At 36.4% G+C, this 18,163-nt stretch overlaps 1 pseudogene; it reads left to right on the forward strand.

Annotated features, from left to right (window-relative positions):
- Nucleotides 1–1,115: 1,115 nt before the first annotated feature.
- LOC141569640 (putative P2Y purinoceptor 10) lies at nucleotides 1,116–17,227 on the forward strand (annotated as a pseudogene).
- Nucleotides 17,228–18,163: the final 936 nt, after the last annotated feature.

The raw sequence follows: 18,163 nt of genomic DNA on the forward strand, positions 1-18,163 counted from the left end.
ATGAGTCAGAATTTTGTACACCATACTTCTTCTTTTAGTTAAAAATAATTTTATATATTTGAAAAACCAATAGGTCTGACAATGTGATGTTATGGGAAAGAGTATCACTTTAGACTTTCATATAGGATGCCTTCCTGGGGGATAATCTGGCATTACACAGCAAACTCCTAGCAATTCTGCTTTTTAAAATTTATTCAATAGAAATAGTTGCTCAAATGTACTAAGTTGGGTGTACAAGAATGTTTATCAAAGCATTGTTTCTAATAGTGAAAAAATGAGAACCAACTCCATGTCTACTAGCTATTTAAATTATGGTACATAATTCTGGTGGAATTCTAAGTATACATTAAAATGACTAGATACCTATTCATTGACAAGACACTATATTCATAACAATTATAATTGAATACAAACTACGATTACAAAAAAATATGTGTATATAAGTCAAGTTTAGATAAAATATCTATACGTGTATTCATTTATAGGTCTGTAGTCATATTAAAAAAGTAGAAAGTAATACACCAAAAGATTCGCAATAGAAATATTGGTGATAGATATGTATATATTTAGATTTGTCTTTGCTTATCTCTGTTTTCTAATGTGAAGCTTCATTCTTGTGTGAAGAAATAGTGAAAGCTTAAGAACAACTTAATCTAAGAATTTTAAGCAGACTTTTTACAAAATCTTATAATTAGAGGCTAGAAACACCCTTTCTGTTTTTGAAAACACTGTATTTGTCCTGGAATATTTGGAAACAACTAATCCTTCTTGCTGTAACAGTTTACTGTCAGCGTTAGTGTTCTAAAATCTGGCATAGGTTTATTTCTGAAAGTTTGTATTGCTATTATATAATTACAAAAATATGGTTTTTATATTAGAAGTTCTTGGAAAAATAAAAATTGCTTTGTAGTAGGAAGCAAGAGATTCTGATTCAGCCTTGCCACTAATATTCTGTGTGAATTTGGAAAATTTAATCTCCATATTTTTGGCTTTGGTTTCCTCATCTATAAAAAATGGCAAGATCAGAAGATCTTAATGACCTTTAATAGCTCTAGAAATTCTAGATATTCTAGAAATCAATAATAAATTTAGAAACCAAACTATTTTCAGAGAACTATATGAGGAAGTATGGAGGCTGAAAAAAAGCTTTCTAAAATGTACTTTAAAGGATTCTTCTTCTGGTATTACACAGGAGGTTGTTGATATTTCTCTCCCTTAACATTTCTCCCTTAATTGAATTTAAAAACAAATTATGTGCTACTAAATACCAAAAGATAGTTGAACATTGGTATACTTGTGACACCTGGTGGTCAAATCAAACATCACAGCTAAATTCTAATTCCCCAGACACTCATTAGTTTCCTCTCAGTGGTGCTTTTTCTCTGTGATTCATCCATTCATCATGCATTCACTTATTCACTCAACAAACACTTAGTGGATAGTAATTATGTTCAAGACACTACTGTGGAGGAAAATAATAAGTAAGAATGAGTTTTTTATGTGTATGAGATTGCAACCTATTTAGAACAACAAAATAGACTCCCTGGGAAAAAAGTAACTGCAGCATGCTAGGTGTGTTAAGTGCACTCACCATAAAGAAAATGATCAGAACTATGGATACTATGAGGCTATAGGAGTGATCTGTGGTTTGGAGAGGTCAGGGAAGGCTTCTCGGAGAAAGTGAGCCTTGCCTTTCTTGGCGCTTCAGTTTCCCTATCTGTAAAATAGTGGTAATATTTTATTATTGCATAGGATTGTTGAAGAGGATTGATGGAGAGAGTGTGTAAAAAGTATTTAGTATAGCACCTTGCCCAAAATAGTCATTCAGTGATTGTTTATTATTATAACTATACCAGAAAAGATCAGAGAAGACTTAATGTATATTAACTGTTCCCTAATCTTTATTTAAAAAATAATTCAGGTTCAAGTATATGGTTTTTTATTTAGACTGACTGTATAGAACATAAGATCAATTACTTTAGTTAGTTCAGTGGATAAACAAACAAACCACAAAAAGAGATACTGTTGGCTCTATTTACAGTTTTCTGGATGAATTGATCAGCTCAGCAAAATAGTCAACTCAGTGAAAACAAAACACATTTGAAGTAGCTGTTTACTTAATGAGTTGATTGATTGACTGTAATGAACTGTCAGTAAATACAGTCTACTTGAAAGTCCCATGTAGTCAGTGCAAAAGCATAAAACAGGCTGTTTGGCATTGTATGAACTGTGTGTGGGTTAACTGAAGTTTTAAAATTTAATTGGTTATGCTTCAGGTTGAGTAGGCACTGTCTTAGACCATATATTGCTTTCAATAGTTAATGTTAAGTCTGTCTCCCTTTCTCTTTAATTCCATAAAATATGAAACAACTGCCTTTGCAAGCAACTAAAAGTACAAGGAAACATTAAATCCCATTTGTCCATTTGTTTTTACAATCAGACATATGCTTAAATTTCCTAAACATTTCAAGCATTTGGGTAGTTAAACTATCATTTTCAAGGTTAAAATAAGCTAAAGTGTGAGTGCTTTTTGCCAAAAGCAATAATGTTCTGATTCAAAAGAAAACCAAGAACAAGGACCATGTCATATTAGAAATGAATGTCTAACATGGATAAGGGAAGATTTGAGGGAGAACAGGATTGCTGTCTTTAGATATTTGAAGAGTTTCATTTGTAACAGGCAGATTTTATTTGGCTTTGGTAGGCAGAACTAGTTTGAAATGACAGGAATACAAATATTCTTTTTTTTTTCAATTACAGTTGACATTCAATATTATATTAGTTTCAGGTGTACAGCATAGTGATTAGACATTTATATAACTTACAAAGTGTCCTGCCCAATAAGTCTTGCACCCATGTAACACCATACATAGTTATTACATTATTATTGACTATGTTCCCTGCACTGTACTTTATAACCGCATGATTATTTGGACTGCCAAGTTGTACTTCTCAATCCCTTTACCTTTTTAACCAGCCCCCCAAACTCCCTTTCATCTGGCAAGCATCAGTTTATTCTGTATTAATGAGTGTGATTTTAGGGTTTTTTGTTGTTGTTCATTTATTTTGTTTTTTAGATTCCACATATAAGTGAGAGTATATGATGTTCATCTTTCTCTGTCTGGTTTCTTTCACCTAGCATAATACCCTCTAGGCCTATCCATGTTGTCACAAATGGTGAGGTTTCATTCTTTTTTAAGGCCAAGTAATATTCCATTGTATATACAAGGTGTGATCAAACAATACAGTGAATATTTAAATAAAAAAACATTACAGTAAAAAATACATTGCCATTAATCCCCCTCAGAATACTCCCCCTTGCTTCAAACACATTTATCCCATCATTCTTGCCACTTTCTGAAGCAATTCTGGAAGTCCTCTTTTGTGAGTGTTTTCAGTTGCACTGTTGTGGCTGCTTCAGTGTTCTGAATCAATGTAAAATATTTACCTTTCACGGTCATTTTGACTTTGGGGAAGAGCCAGAAATCACACAGTGTCAGATCCAGTGAATAAGGTGGATGAGGACACACCATAATGTTTTTAACAGACATTGCCATACCAGAAGCAATGTGTGACGCAGAGCATTGTCATGATGGAGGATAAAACCGTTTGCCCATTTCTCAGGCCATTTTCTTTTTTTTAAAATTAAATTTATTGGGGTGACAATTGAAAGACACGTGTGCTCCAATGTTCATTGCAGCTTTGTTTACGGGAGGCCATTTTCTATGCACATCATTTCTTAAATGCTCTAATACGCACTTATAATATTAACAGTTCACCGTAGGGTTCTTGGGTACAAACTCAGCTCACACAATTCCATCAAGGTCAAAAACCACAATTAATATCACCTTGATGTTGCGATCTTGATTGATGTGCTTTTTCTTTTCCACACAGGGAGAACAGGGTGATTTACATTGAGAACTCTGAACCTTGGTCTCAGGATCATAACCATAGACCCAAGTTTTATCTCCCAAGATGACATGTCTTAAATAGCTGGAATCTGAAGTGGCACAATTGTGCAACTCCAACGAAAATGCTGTTGCTTTTGTTTGACAGTGAAAATGCATGGAACAAATTTTGCACTTACTCCCTCATATTCAAATCTGTTGTTAAAATGCTTTAAAGGGAACCATAAGAGACGTTCAGATCCTCAGAAATTTCCCTAATAGCCAATCGCCTGTTTGATTGAATCATTTCACTTACTTTTTCAACATTCTCTTGGGTTTTTGATGTTGAAGGACATCCCGATCTCTCCTCATTTACAGTTGATTCACAACCATTACGAAATCACTGGAACCACTTATAAACCATCTTCATGGTGACTGCAGAATCACCATAAACTAGTTTTTAACATTTCATGTATTCCTTTCACACTCTTCTGCAGTTTGAAACAAAATTTCATGTTAAGGCATTGTTCATGATCCATGATTTATGGCACACTTTAAAACACACCTTCTCTCAACCATAGCTCACACCTGACTGACTGCACAGAACAAGCTGAAACTTGTCACATACTTTACTAAGATTAGACATGCCTCTTCTCATACTGAAGATCCCTGCCTTTCCGTTGCATGGCACTCAGCAGCAGCATTCACCATATATTTTGATCACATCTCGTATGTAGTTATTTCCATTTTGTTTTCTGATTATTCGTGTAGTTTTTCTGTTCCTTTTTTATTTTCTTGCTTTCTTCTCTTGTATGATGATGACTTTCTGTAGTGTTGAATTTGGATTATTTTCTCTTTATTTCTTGTATATATTTTGTAGATTTTGGTTTATGGTTTCCATGTGCTTCATATATACCAAAATATGTTTCATAGCACTGTATTTTACATTGATGGTCACTTAAATTGGAACATATTCTAAAGTCACTACCATTTTTACTCACCCACTCCACACATTTTGTCATTATTTTTTAATTCTTTTGTATGTGTGTTTGTGTGTATCCATTAATTTACTGTTGTAATTACACATAATCTTCCTACTTTTGCTTTTTAACCTTTGTACTAGTTTCAGTGTTGGTTGATTCACTGCTTTTATTATGTGTTTGCCTTTGTGAGGTAGAATTCTACTTTGCAATATTTTCTTATTCATATTTTTTATTATTTTTTCTTCTTAAAGAAGTCTCTGTAATGTATCTTGTAATAGTGGTTTAGTAGTGATAAACTCCTTCAGTTTTTTATTATCTGGGAAGTTCTTTATGTCTCTTTAGATTCTAAATGATAGCTTTGCTGGGTAGAGCAATCTTGACTGTAGATCCTTGCTTTTCATCACTTTGAATATTTCATGCTAGTCCCTTCTGGCCTGCAAAGTTTCCGTTCAGAAATCAGATGACCATTTTCTGGGAGCTCCCTTGTAGGTAACCAACTGCTTTTCTCATGCTGCTTTTAAGATTCTCTCTCTCTCTCTCTCTCTCTCTCTCTCTCTCTCTCTCTCTCTCTCTCTCTCTTTTTAACCTTTGGCATTTTAATTATAACGTGTCTTCATGTGGACCTCTTTGAGTTTATCTTTTTTGGGACTCTCTGAACTTCCTGGACTTGTATGCCTATTTCCTTCACCAAGGTAGAAAAGTTTTTACTCATTATTTCTTCGAATAACTTTTCAATTCCTTGCTCTCTCTCATCTCATTCTGGTACTTGTATAATGCTAATGTGGTTATGTTTCATGTTGTCCCAGATGTCCCTTAAATTATTAATATCTTTATTTTTTTTTCTTTTTTGCTATTCCAATTGGGTATTTTCTGCTATGTTGTCTTCCAAATTGCTGATTCGGTACTCTGTTTTATCTAACCTGCTGTTGATTCCCTCTAATGTATTACTCATTTAAGTTATTGTACTCTTCATTTCTGACTAGTTATTTTTTATGCTGTCTATCTACCTTTTTTTATTTACTGTCTTTTTGTTCAAGTTCTCACTGAGATCATCTATTCTTCCCCTAAGTTAATTGAGCATCCTTATAACCAGTGTTTTGAACTCTGCATCTGGTAGATTGCTTTATTTCCTTTCATTTAGTTCTTTTTCTAGAGATTTCTCCTGTTTTTTCATTTGGGATATATTTCATGGTCTCATTTTGGCTGCCTCCTTGTGTTTGTTTCCATATATTCAGTAAATCTGCTATGTCTTCCAGTCTTGGCATAGTGGCCTTACATAGTAGGTATCCTGTGAGGACCAGTGGCACAGTTTTCCTGTTCACCTGTGCCAGGTGTTCCAGGGGTATGTCTTGTGTGGGATGTTTGTGCCCTCCTGCTATAGTTGAGCATTGATTGTTGTTGGCAAGTCAGTGGGTGGTATTGACCCTCAGGCTGACTGGCAGTGAGGATTGGGCCTTGACTACAGTGGACACACTATTGTGTGGGGTGTAACCCCATGGAGCGGGATTCACTTTAGCGGGGTCCTGGTGCCTGCTGAGTCCACCATTTGGGTGTGTTGCTTGTGGTGCTAATTGGGTGGTGGTCTGGTCTGACCTGAAGCTAGCCAGGTCTGTTGATTCTGGGGCTCTTGGAAGAGGCTCCATTGCAGGCCAAGGTCAGCAGCTGCTTGTGTTTGTCCTGGGGCAATCTGGCATGAGCTACAAAGTGATCTGAAATTGGTAGCTGCCTGCACTGGGCATGGAGGCACCTGGGAGTGGTTATGCTGTAAACCGAGGCCTTCTACCATTAGTGCTGTTCTTGGGTTGGCTTAGCAGAAGGCACAGGGCATACCAAGGCCAGCTGCTGCTTGTTTGGGGTTTGCAGCACTTTGATAGATTTTAGGAAATTCCACAATTCAGGCCCAGGCCAGCTGTTTTTGTGGATTAACCTCTGAAAGAGGTTCAGGCACTGCATGTAAATTGGGAAAAGTGGGGTCTCAGAGAATCACCAAGGTAGGGTGAGAACAATGTTAGCCAGTTGAATGCAGACTCAGACTTGGCACCTGCCTGTGCCTATAGGCTGTGTAGAAGGAGGGCTCTACAAAGGAACAATGGCACCTGCTTGCACTTTATGTCTGGAGAGAGAGCTGCCCCTCTAGCCTTTTCTCTGAATCAGACAAGTCACTTTCTCCTTATATGTCCCTGGCACTTTTTGAGCTGCTGCCCATTTGCTGGAGCTTAGGGTGAGTGTTTGTGAGCCAGTGTGCCTGTGCTCAGGCCCTTTATGAGGATGCTTGGGTCTACAACAACCCTCCATCCCATCTGGACAGAATGCCCACTGATTTTCACAGTCAGAGGTCATGGGGACTCCTGTTCTCAGCACTGGTTCTCCAGGCTGGGGGTCCCAGTGTGGGGCTAGAAATTCTTGCTCCTCAGGTGGGACCTCTGCAGCCAAGATATCCTTCCCAATTTTTAACCATCACACACAAGTGTGAGATCAGCTCATTTTGCATCTCTGCCCCTCCTACAAGTCTCTATGTGGTTTCTTCTTTACATCCTTAGTTATAACAGTTCTGTTCAGCTAGTCTTCATGTGGTTCTCAAGGGTTGTTGTTCAATAATTTAGTTGTAATAATATAGTCATGGGAGGGGGAAAGCACAGTGTTTACCCACTTTGCCATCTTGACCAGAAGTCAACAGGGATATAAATTTCCAGTCACTAGAGGTAAGAACTTTCTAGTATGATTATTAAAAATAGATATTTTCCCAAAGAAAACATACAGATGTCAAACAGACATATGAAAAGATGCTCAACATTACTAATCATCATGGAAATGTAAATCAATACCACAAGGAGATATCACCTCACAGCTGTCAAAATGGATATGAACCAAAAAGTCAACAAATAGCAAGTGTTGGTGAGGATACGGAGATGAGGGAAGCCTCATGCACTTTTGGTGGGATTGTATGTTGGTGCAGCCAATATTGGAAACAGTAAGGAGATGCCTCAAAATATTAAAAATAGAACTACCATATGACCCAGCAATTCTATTTATGGGTATTTATTCAAAGAAAACAAATGCACTAATTAAAAAAAAGTTATATACACCTTTATGTTCATTTTAGCATTATTTACAATAGCCAAGATATGAAAGCAGCCTAGGTGTCCACAGATATATGAATGGATAAAGAACATATGGTATTTATATAAAATGGAATATTACTCAGCCATAAAAAATGAATGAAATCTTACCATTTACAACATGGATGGACCTAGAGGCTGTTATGCTAAGTGAAATAAGTCAGACAGAGAAAGAAAAATACCATATGATTTTACTTATATATGGAATCTAAAAAACTAATGAACAAAGAAAACAGAAACTCATAGATACAGAAAACAAACTGATGATCACCAGGTGGGAGACAGATTGGAGGGGGTTGGGCAAAAAAGGTGAAAAGGATTAAGAAATACAAATTGCCAGTTATAAAAATAGTCACAAGGATGTAAAGTACCGCATAGGGAATGCAGTCAATAATATTGTAATAACCATATATGATATCTGATGTGTACTAAACTTACCAGGGTGATCACTTCTAAAGGTGCATAAATGACTAATCACTATGTTGTACACCTGAAACTAATGCAATATTGTATGCCAACTATACTTTTAAAAATATTTTTAAAATGTGATCATTCCCATTAATAACTTTTCACTGAGCTTGCCCTGAGAACTGAAGTAGAGATAACCCCTTTTGCTGTATCTACCACCAGATACCCTCTAGTTCTTCACCTACTCTAGTAGTTTCTTGAAATAATTGCAAGGATAGTCTCAATAAATGTGAATGTCTGAAACTATTATAATTTTCTAAATAAACACAGATATTTTTAATTAGTTCATTGGGGTGACAATTGTTAATGAAGTTACATAGATTTCAGGTGTACAATTCCTTAATACATTATCTGTATATCACATTGTGTACTCACCACCCAGAGTCAGTTCTCTTTCCATCACCATATATTGGATCCCCTTTACCCTCAACTACCACCCCCCAACCCCCTTACCCTCTGGTAACCACTAATCTATTGTCTGTGTCTACGAGTTTTTGTTTCTTCATTTGTTTGTCATGTTCTTTTGTTGTTTTCAGTTTTATATACCACCTATCAGTGAAATCATGGTTCTCAACTTTTTCTGTCTGACTTACTTCGCTCAGCATAATAATCTCAAGATCCATCCATGTTGTCACAAATGGCACTATTTCATCTTTTCTGATAGTAGAATAGTAATCCGTTGTGTATATATATTCCACAACTTCTTTATCCAATCATCTATGGAAGGGCACTTTGGTTGTTTCCATGCCTTGGCCATCATAAATAAAGCTGCAATGAACATATCTTCACGGATAAATGTTTTCATATTTTTTGGGTAGATACCCAGGAGAGGGATTGCCGGGTCATATGGTAATTCTATTCTTAATTTTTTGAGGAACCTCTACACTGTCTTCCGTAGTGGCTGCACCAATCTGCATTCCCACCAACAGTGTATGAGGGTTCCTTTTTCTCCACAGCCTTTCCAACAGTTTAAACACAGATTCTTAAAGTTATAGAAACTTCTGGAAAGTGCCACGACATATAAATAGGACTAATTTTGCCCTTAGCAAAATTCTGAAGGTGACAAATGTTATCTAAGTTGCACCATCTTTTCCAAGCCCCTATGCTCCCAAGGCCTGGTGACCTGCTAGCCCTTCCCCAGGCCCTTATCCAATGTTTCATTCCCAAATGTTCATAGCCTCACCTCAGCTAAACACTTATAAGGTTGTAATTGAAAAGGGATTAAAACTTTCCCTCTCCCAGGGTTGAGAATAGGAAAATCAGCTAGATTCCAAACTTAAAATACATATGGAGACAACTGAAAAGCAGAAATGTGGAAACTCTCAAGAATGTTGGAATGTATGTTTGGGGGCTATTTTCTAGTGAGTTCTTGCTTGTTGGTTATCTCTGCAAGTTTGATTACTCTCTCTGACTACTAAGGGAAAAACCTGACTGTGATCATTGCTAAAATAGTGATCTTTTTGATTCCTGAAAATATCTTCCAGAATACTGTTATCCATTGGTAGATTGGCATGATATTTTCAATTTACACAGAAAAGACCTTTTGAATTTATGAAAGTTCACACTTGAATACTTTTTGGTAGGAAGTAAATATATTTATATAACCAAATATGGATTGACATGCCCTTGATGCTATTTTTACTCTATTTTCTGCAGAAATCATCACTCTCATACTTTCCTTAAGGAAGGAACCTATGTCTTCAAGATGGGAAGTAACAGCACAAACAGTACAAGAACAAAGTGCACTGATCTTCAAATGTCATTTCAGTACTCTCTCTATGCAACCACCTACATCCTTATATTCATCCCTGGTCTTCTGGCCAACAGTGCAGCCTTGTGGGTTCTGTGCCGCTTCATTAACAAGAAAAATAAAGCCATCATTTTTATGATCAACCTCTCTGTGGCTGACCTTGCCCATGTGCTGTCCTTACCCCTCCGGATTTACTATTACATCAGCCACCACTGGCCTTTCCAAGGACCCTTTGCCTGCTGTGCTTCTACCTGAAGTATCTCAACATGTATGCCAGCATTTGCTTCCTGACATTCATCAGCCTTCAGAGGTGCTTCTTTCTCCTCAAGCCCTTCAGGGCCAGAGACTGGAAGCGTAGGTATGATGTGGGCATCAGTGCTGCCATCTGGGTCATCATGAGCACTGCTTGTTTGCCACTTCCAATTCTGAGAAGTGCTGGCTTAGCCAACAACACTGAATCCTTCTTTGCCGATTTAGGTGTTCCACACATCAGCATGGCTTCCTCTTCTGGCATGATAACTGTAGCTGAACTTGGGGGTTTGTATTACCTGTTATAATTATTACTTATTGCAAATGGAAAACGAGAAAGTCTTTACGGGAATTTCAAGTTCCCCCTCAAAATACCAAAGAGAGGAAAAAGGCTTTGTGGATGGTCCTGATGTGTGCAGTGGTGTTCATTGTGTGTTTTACCCCCTACCACTTCAACTTCCCACTCTTTATGATGGTGAAGCAACATGTCTTTTCAAACTGCTCCTTTATTAAGAGTACTCTATGTTTCCACATCACTTCCCTGTGTCTTGCAAATCTGAATTGCTGTCTTGATTCAGTTGTATATTATTTTATGATCTCAGAATTTCGTGATAGATTTTCACAACATGGTGGCCTGGTTCTTCAGTCATGTGTGGTATGTGAGGATAGTGTTTTGGAAATTCATCGCAGGAGGGAGGATCTTCAAGCTATCTCTCTTGAATTTTTGAATGATTCCAAGGCAATGTAATCAAACAATTAGCTAGAACAATCTATATGCTCTATCAGTTTAGCTATGTTGCCTTTAAGACTTTTCTTAAAAAATGGTGTTGTTGAGTGCCTTAATAAAATATGGTCCGCTTCCGTCATTCACAAAATGATCCTCCTGAAGGAACTATACATGTCTACATTTTCTGTCCAAATGGAAACATATTGTTCTATGGGGAACATAAGAAAATATTTTTCTTTACAGAAAGTGATTAACAACGGAATGAATTGTGCACCTGTTCCTCAGCAATGGTTCCAGTCTTTTCATCCTCTTTTGCACACACACACACACACAAAAGTAAATTGGAAACAGGTGGACATAGGTGAATTTTCCAACATTTCAAAATGTACAGAAGAGCAATAGTATCCTAGTTTTATTTAGAAAATATACACTACTTGAAGAACGTAGACTAAAGAGGAAAAGTTTATTAATATTAATAGGAGTTATGAGAAAAGCATATGATGCATGCTTTTATATATTAGCACTCATTCAGAAAATGTTTTGCTATATTTGTTTATTAAAATCAAGCATGCCATGGTCTGACTATATCAATTTGTCTATATACAACTTCAGTCAAAATTTTTCTTGATAGATTTAAACAATGAGTTAATGAAGACTCATACACATGCACATAATTTTTCAGGTGGATCTCATTTCTCACAGGTAAAGATGTATGTAAGGAGAACATTGGTGGATTGAATGTATTATAAACATAAAATGAAAATTTGCTATTTTATAATTTTCAGTGTTTAAATCATTTTGTAATGCAAATCATACACATTGGAAAATTTGAAGCTTAAATTTTCATATATTGGATTTTATTAAAACAGTATTTTAAAAAGCACTGGTTACTTTTATAAAAATACAGTCATGCACCAAATAATGTTTCAGTCAGTGCTAGACCACATATATGATGGTGGTCCCATAAGATTAGAAAGTCAAAATATTGTTATCTCCTCGTGATGTCATGGCCATTATAACATCATAGTGAAATGCATTACTCACATTTTTGTGGTGATGCTGGTGTAAACAAACCTACTATGCTGTCAGTCATATAAAAGTATAGTGCATACAATTCTGTACAGTACATAATGTTTGATAATGATAATAAGTGACTATGTTACTGGTTTATGTATTTACTATACTATGTCTTTATTATTTTTTAGAGTGTAATCTTTATATTTATAAAAAAAAAGTTTACTGTAAAACAGTTTGCTGTCTAACACCAGCAGCAGGCTTATACATCTCATGTTTACTGCATCTCTTGATTGCATCATTTTCTTTTGTGCTTGATTTAATCTTGTGTTGTTCTGTGTTGTAGTTGTGTTGTAACATGCTGTATAAACTTATAGCCTGGGAGCAATACACCATACCATATAGCTTAAGTGTGTGATGGGCTATATCATCTAGGTTTGTGTAACTGCACTCTATGATGTTTGTACAACTATGAAATTGCTTAATGATGCATTTCTCAAAACATATCCCCATTATTAAGAGTGCATGATGGCATAGGTATTTATTTTCTTATCTTTATATGATTGAAAATTCACAAAATGTTTTATTCTAGTTAATTTATTTTTATAATAGTGATTGCCTATCAAAACCAAAATGGATAACATCTACCACAGGGGGTTAAAAAAAACACAGTAAAACCTAAGTTCTCTGTATTTTAGACAGTTGTATACTGTAGAAATGATTGAGTAGCTCTTTAAGTACCTAAATATTTAAAACACCATTTTAGGTGGAAATGTTTCTAAATTATATTCTTCCCTACCCACTTAAGCAGTTTGTTTTTAACATGAGGACATGGTATATTGAAGAAACATGAATCCAGTTTCAGAGGACCAGGATCCTAGTTTCACATCTGTCACTGAAAAGCTATGTGACTTTGAGCAAGTTGCTTCTCTTTGGGTTTCATTTTTATCACCTGTCCATAAGGGAGCTAGACTAGATGATGTCAATATGAGGCATACTTTTTGGAATGTGCTTTCTAAACCTTAAGTACTTTACAAATGAGTGTTTTTGTTATTATTAGTATTAATATTGTTCTTATTTAAAAAGAGCTTCAACTCTAACATTTAATGTAATCTTTTCAGGATGACTGAGGGTCATTATTAGAAACATCAGTTATTATACCGTACACACACACATTTGCTTCTCTCAGAGCTATTGAAATTTGTAGAATTGCTTGTACCTACACCAAAATGGCCTTATGAACTTTTAGTTCTTATGTATTTGGTGGTATAAGTGTGTCTTTCTCCACCTTTTCAGGCTATCTGTTCTTACTTCTTGCCATTATCAGTAGGAATATCTAATGAAGTCCCTATAATTTTATTTAATGCTTTCCAATATATTATGGCTTTGAAAATACAGTAATCAAGCTAGTTGTGACAATTTCAATTTAACAAAAATGAGTAAAGCCTGCTTATTTTATTTTATTTGGATAGGGTGTGTGTGGAAAAGGGAAAATCTCCTATGGAACAAAGTATATGGGTTTTAGTTTATGGACTTTATGACAACTATTTTGGCTATGCAGACTATTTTGCTTCCTTTCTGGTTCTGTCAGCTGTGTTTGGATAGCTGAGGTTGCCAGACATTTGAGTTCCAGTTGGCCGAGGTGTGGCTAGCTATTTATGACACCAAAAATTTCTGGAATATAAATATCACCAGTGTGTGTGTGTGTGTGTGTGTGTGTGTGTGTGTGTGTGTGTGTAATTTAAATTTCCAAAATCATTACTTGTTTCTCTTCTGGAGGTTTCTGTTTTCCATAATTCTCTTAAGAAAACACCTGCTCACTCTGGCCCTTGCTCCCTTTTATCATGTTTCCCTGAAAATAAGACCACGTCTTATATTAATTTTTGCTCCAAAAGATGCATTAGAGCTTATGTTCAGGGGATATCATCCTGAAAAATCATGCTAGGGCTTATTTTCCAGTTAGGACTTATTTTAGGGGAAACGTGGTACTGTAAGGGTATTGGGTAGAAATTCCCTATGTATTTGAAGTCTTATTTGAAATATAATATTTCTGTTTTTTTGAAGTTGGCCTGTTGTTATCATGAGTAATAAACATTATCCAAAATATTTGGAGAAGTAAATAAAACAGACTGGGTTACCAACTCTCTTGAAGTTATCAAAATTCTCTAGAAAGCTCCAATTTACTCCTACTTCTATAGGAAGGGCTATATGCAGTCATACTGATCCAGTATTTCTGGGGACAGGCAAATAGCCAACCCCATCCCTCTTCTCCTTGTCCCCCAAAATACTGTAATGCAGGAGTTCCAAGAATGGAAAGCTTGTGTCTGCAGCTATAACTAATTGATAATAATTAGATAGACTTGGGTTCTAGTACTATATCTGCCCTTTTCTTAATTGTGTGATCTTGCGCAAAATACTTTACCTCTTTGAAGCTATTTCCTCATCTGCAATGTAGTGCTAATAATCTCTACCTTTTCTGACTCACAAGACTCTTGTAAAGATCCAATAAGAAATGTAGATGAGAATTATTTTTAAACTATAATGATTACTTAAACATAAGGACACAGGAAGAAGTAGTATTAAGAAAGGAATCAGGGAAGGGAGATAAAGTATCCCCTCAAACCCATAACAACATAGAGGGTATTATTAATTATTTTAAACAACCTATTAGAATAGAAAACATGAAGGTTTGAAGTACTTCCCAGGGTTAAAGCAATACTAGCTGAGGCCTGTAAGAGTAACAAAAGAAGCCATTTCCCGTGTCCCCCACCATGAGTTAGTTAGGTTCAGTCTTTCAGAGCAGTGAGTTATGATTAGGGTTAAGGATCTCTGAAGAAATCAAATATCAGAGATTGGCCATAGCCTTAGGGAAACAATGAAAAAACAATAGAGCACAGTCATGTCTCCTGTGGATGAATTCAGTAGGAAGGCAAGGTCTTCAGAACTTCGGGAAGGAATGGATTTGAAACAAACTTAGAGGAATCTACAGTAATAAACGGGAGAGCTGAGGGCAGGAATAGGTTACTTAGCAGCACTGTTTGGACATGAATACATTTGTTGAAGGGCACTTAAATGTTCAAATTACTTCCTTCATTCAGTGCAGCTCTACAATCACTGATCTGGTTAAACATATCGAATAATCAAATCTGCATAAATATGAAATATGCAAAAACCCAAAGGCTCCTGAAGAATCATCCAATATACACACTTTTGCTTTTGCTTATATTGTTTCTCTATCGTATATGCCTTTGTTTCCCCTCTTTATCTATCTAGTCTTACAAATTATTTAAGATTCAGATTAAATCTTACTTCACTGTAATACCACATAGTCTCATTTACACAGTAAAGTCCTTGTGAGTACACAACCAAGGACAGTATAATATGAGGTCTGACCATTGAATGTGAGAACTTGTTGCAACAATGTTGATAACTTTTTTTGATATGAGAGGGATTATTCATTATGAATTTGTACCAACCTGACAAACAGTTAACCAAGTTTACCATTTGGAAGTGCTAAAAATGTTGCATAGAAAAGTTAAATGACCTGAACTTTTTGCCACCAAGTCATGGCTGTTGCATCACGACAATGCATCAGCTCATAAGGCACTGTCTGTGGGGGAGTTTTTAGCCAGTAAACAAATAAGTTTATTGGAACACCCTCCCTAATCACATGATCTGACCCCCAATGACTTCTTTCTTTACCTGAAAATAAAGGAAATATTGAAAGGAAGACATTTTGATGATGTTCAGGACATCAAGGGTAATGTGACGACAGCACTGATGGCCATTCCAGAAAAAGAGTTCCAAAATAGCTTTGAAGGGTAGACTAGGCACTGGCATCGGTGCATAGCTTCCCAAGGAGATTACTTCGAAGGTGACCATAGTGATATTCAACACTTAGGTATGTAGCACTTTTTCTAGGATGAGTTCGTGAACTTAATTGTCAAACGTCATATGTTGTACTCTATAACATTGAAAATGAACCCAATTTCTTATAGGGATTTTAAGACTTTGGTAGTAAGTTTTCATTACTAGGTTAATTAAGGCTTGCATATTTCTCTCATTATGGAAGACTGCATTCTGGGTATAAACTAGAGAATCTATTGATATATGGTAATCATATAGTTAATCTAATTCTATCAGCAACATACAAATTGTAGGTGCTCAATAAATGCTTGTTGAGTGATTTAAAAGAAAATGTGGAGTGATTAGTTAGATAGCTAGGAGAATAGTCCCTATAAAGCTGACATTAATAAATTTCACAAGATTTATGTACTCATTCTCTCTGCCTTTAATTACCATAACCACTAGGAGCTAAAGACCTGAGAAGAGATTCTTTTTCCCAACTTTACTGAGGAATAACTAACACACTTAATTGTATATATTTAAATTATAAAACATGATTATTTGATATACATATTAAATGCATACCTGCCACTAAAGTCTTTGTATCTTTGCAGGTTAGTTGAATTAACTGAATACAAATTGGGCCAAACTCTGGCTCACTCTCGGTTAACTAGGTAACCATATTACAGTAGACTCTGATTTTTGTAGTTATGTAAAATGTGTTTGTAAGCTGCACGTTAACTATTGAAACATTAAAATATTTCTTAAAATTTGATTTAGTTTTGTTTTGATGTTGTGGTTGTTGCTATTAACAAAGGACTGCATATGTCTTCTTTTCTCAGTAGGGAAGTGGATGTGTAAAGGAGTAGGTGCAGAATAATGATAATAGCTCACATGATAAGTTACTCTTTCCATCTCTCACCTATATTCCTAAATCTTTATTTCCAATGGATTCAATAAAGTATTCATAAAATCAGACCTGTGCGAGCTTCATCCAAGTTGCTTATGATGTCACCTTTTTGTGTTTCCTCTAGTAGCCAGAAACCTGGTCCTGTTCTTGCTTCCTCTACAGGTCTACTTCTACCTTGCCATTATGTAGTCACTCTGTCTTCTCTGGGCCATTCTTCTCCTTGGCTAGTTGTGACTGCCCAGTTAGATTCTTATTGTATATCTGTGGGTTTGTCCTACCTGTAAGTCAATGAGAAGTTACTGGTTGATCACATTCTAGGACCCAACATTTTTGAAACAGCTTATAGGCATATACACTTCAAACTGTATTTAGTATCACTTCTTAGTTTCTTACCCCAATATATGTGTCTCCTTTGATATCCACTGCTAATAGTAGAAAAACCCAGAGTCCTTGACCTGCCAATATGCTACCAATAACCAATACAATGGTTAAGTTTCCTTGTATGCCCTATCCTATTCTGGTGCTAGGCTGACGTGGTCCTTTTATGGCCTTCTCCTCCCTCGCATAGTTACTCTTCTATTAAACCAGTTTCAAAAATGTTGGGCCCTAGAACGTGATCAAGTCTAGAACCAGCCTCCTTTATGCACCCCCAACTTCATCCACTTCTCCACTCCAGACAAATTAGTTTTTTCACTCTCTTCCAGGCTTTTCCATCTCACCTCCTGACCCCTCTTTCCAGAAGACACCTTATACTCCTCAGCCCATTAAAATCCCAACATTCTTGGGGAAGATGGGTGGCTCAGTTGGTTAGAGCACGAGCTCTGGGCAATGGGGCTGTCGGTTCGATTCCCACATGGGCCAGTGAACTGCACCCTCTGCAACTAGCATAAAGTCAATGAGCTGCTGTTCAGCTTCCGGGTGGCCAGATCGCTCGGTTGGTTGGAGTGCAGGCTCTCAACCACAAGGTTGCTGGTTCGACTCCTCGACTCCCACAAGGGATGGTGGGCTGCATCCCCTGCAACTATCAATGGCAACTGGAACTGGAGCTTAGCTGCGCCCTCCACAACTAAGATTGAAAGGACAACAACTTGACGTGGAAAAGTCCTGGAAGTACACACTGTTCCCCAAAAACGTCCTGTTCCCCTTCCCCAATAAAATCTTTAAAAAAATCCCAGCATCATTTACCTTAGATCCCACCTGATTCAGGAAT

This window comes from Rhinolophus sinicus, chromosome 18 (assembly GCF_057876585.1).
Source record: "Rhinolophus sinicus isolate RSI-liver-muscle chromosome 18, RSI-T2T, whole genome shotgun sequence".
NCBI classification, from domain to species: domain Eukaryota; kingdom Metazoa; phylum Chordata; class Mammalia; order Chiroptera; family Rhinolophidae; genus Rhinolophus; species Rhinolophus sinicus.